The following is a 2676-nucleotide window of genomic DNA, read 5'->3' on the forward strand; positions in this document are numbered from 1 at the left end:
AAAAAGATTACGTTCAAATGGTTCTTGTGAGGTAGTTTCCTGAAATGGGTCACAAATGTTCACTCTTATTGACATTTAATAAATGAATGAGTAAAGACTGACATCTTGTGGTTTATTAGCTGTATTACACCTTTGTTTATACTTTTGTAATTGACCATTTGCTCCTCAGACTGTTTAATGCTGTTGCAGAGAATGAGAGGAGTGAGAGGATCATTCACTGCAGTGTATGTTATTTTTCATTTCCAAGAGAATAAAACATTGTTTGAGCTCCCATCAGTCTGTACCTGCTGTGCTGTCTGTTGCCTTTGGAGGGAAGAACAATGGGGTTACTCTCACCTCCCAACCACACCATTGCTGGGTATTTTCTGGTACTTGAAGATAGAAATTAACATGAATCTGATACACAGTTACCAGAAGAAGAAAAATATTCTTCAAACAATTCAACTCAAATAACTATATTCTTCATGTTAGCGGACTTGATCTTGTGTAGAGTGGTTTGAAGAAAAAACTTATAAGCCATGGCAAAAAATATAGAGAATTATAGGAATTTACCGGTAAAACTTTTACATTTTCTCTCAGCCTCATGACAATATGTGGAAATTGGCAGTAAATTAGCTTTAAAAATGCTGAATGATCTCAATCATGTGTAGAATAGCATGAGATTTGCTATAAAACTGCAAATGTTCCTCTCTGCCCAATGGCAATATGTGTAGATCTGCAGGAAGTTAGCTGTTCCCACCTCCAAAATCCTCCCAAAATAATAAACATTTTCCATTTTGATGCTGAAGAAGCTGAGGTCATTATTGAAGTAGACGCTTGCTATATCATGAATGTTTTAGTTTTCTCAATTCCTTTGTTCATGCAGTTACGGCAGCACAGGCCCCCAAAACCCTGTGTAAGAAGTGTTGGATTCGCCAAGTGGCCATCTATTTCTGCTCACTTATTCTCTTCGTGGAATCGTCATGCCGAACAGGCTAGCGGTCGGACCAGACTTTTTTCTGTACTTTTAAAATTATTTTTGCCCAACAAAAATGTCGATAACATTGACATTGATGTCAATGATTATTTTTGATAATGCATAAAGGATGGAGTCTTTAGTTTTTTTTTTGCTAATGATAAGCGAGTAGGTAGAGAGAAAAATGTCCATTGATCTGAAGAACCTCCAATTAGGTTCAAACTCACATAATTGACTTATTGGTATTCTATTTTGCAGTTTGTGATTTTGAGAGATGAATCAATCAATGAGAAATCAGTCATATTTGAGCCTATGCAAGTTTAACAGAGTCTTGTTTGAAACCTAAAGACTTGTGTTAGTTCCCTGACTAACTAATTCCCAGGCTTTAGTTCTGCAGGCTAACAGTCTTGTGACATGCGTGAGACCCTGGCCTGGGATTGAACCGAGTCGGGTCACACAAGCACCTGAAAGGCAGTCACCAATGTTCTTCAGGGCACTTCTACAAAAAGAAATACAGTACCTAGTGTGATTTGGGCTCTCTCGGGTTAACGGAGGACACTTCACGTCATCCAATGGACAATATTCTTCTTAACTGGACCCATGTCATACATTGTGTCTCAGTTGAGAGGTCCCATCCTGTCCATATACAGTATGGCCTGATTTACAGTAGCATCTGTTCCCTGTCATTACCTTTTACTCTCCGTCTTGCCCCAGTCCCTTTCTCTTGTCCTTTCTGTCTACCGGCCCCCTTTCCCTCTGTCCTTCTTTCTCTCTCCCTCCCCATTCTCTCCCCAGAATAGATAGCCTAAATTAAAGTATATGGTCCAGCATTCCGTTTGGCTGTTTGTTCAACAGCAGAGAAGCAGTAATGTCTCCTCTTTCATCTGGTGAAAACGTCTGGTGAAAACGTGGCATGGGAACCGCTACTAATGGTTCTCTTACATATAGAAACAGGATTTCTCTGTGCTCTGTGCTTTCACACTGAAATAACTCATAAGTAACCTCTTAAGACTCGGCGACTCCAACTGCTCTTCTGATGAGATTTATCAGTGTGTGTTTAGTGGGATTGTGGTTGTGGGGTGTGCGAAAGGGACATTCAGTGGTCAGAATGAACCACATACAAACCATTAAAGGACATCACTTGTAAGCTGTTTTCTCTGTACATGTTAAACATGTATTTTTCAAATGTGACACTCTATGCTTTTATTGATGTGTGTGCAGAGTACCAGTCAATTGTTTGGACACGCCTATGCATTAAGAAGGAAAGAAATTCCACAAATTCACTTTTAAGAAGGCACGCCTGTTAATTGAAATGCATTCCAGGTGATTACCTCGTGAAGCTGGTTGAGAGAATGCCAAGAGTGTGCATAGATGTCTTCAGGACAAAGGGTGGCAACATTGTAAGAATCACAAATCGAAAATATATTTTGATTTGTTTAAAACTTTTTGGGTTACTACGTTACTATGTGTTATTTCATAATTTTGATGTCTTCACTATTCTACAATGTAGAAAAAAATTAAAAATTAAAAAAGGAAAACCCTTGAATGAGTAGGTGTTCTAAAGCTTTTGACGGGTAGTGTATACATGCATCGTCATCTCCTGATAAACATAAATATGAAAGGCAAAGTGAGCGAAGGGGAAAATCCAAGTGGAAAGGATCCAGTTAACAGGATATAAAAGGTGTTAATTTCATGCAAGGAGTTAATTGTAACCTGACACC

The sequence above is a fragment of the Oncorhynchus keta genome, chromosome 8, assembly GCF_023373465.1.
Source record: "Oncorhynchus keta strain PuntledgeMale-10-30-2019 chromosome 8, Oket_V2, whole genome shotgun sequence".
Classification (NCBI taxonomy): Eukaryota; Metazoa; Chordata; class Actinopteri; order Salmoniformes; family Salmonidae; genus Oncorhynchus; species Oncorhynchus keta.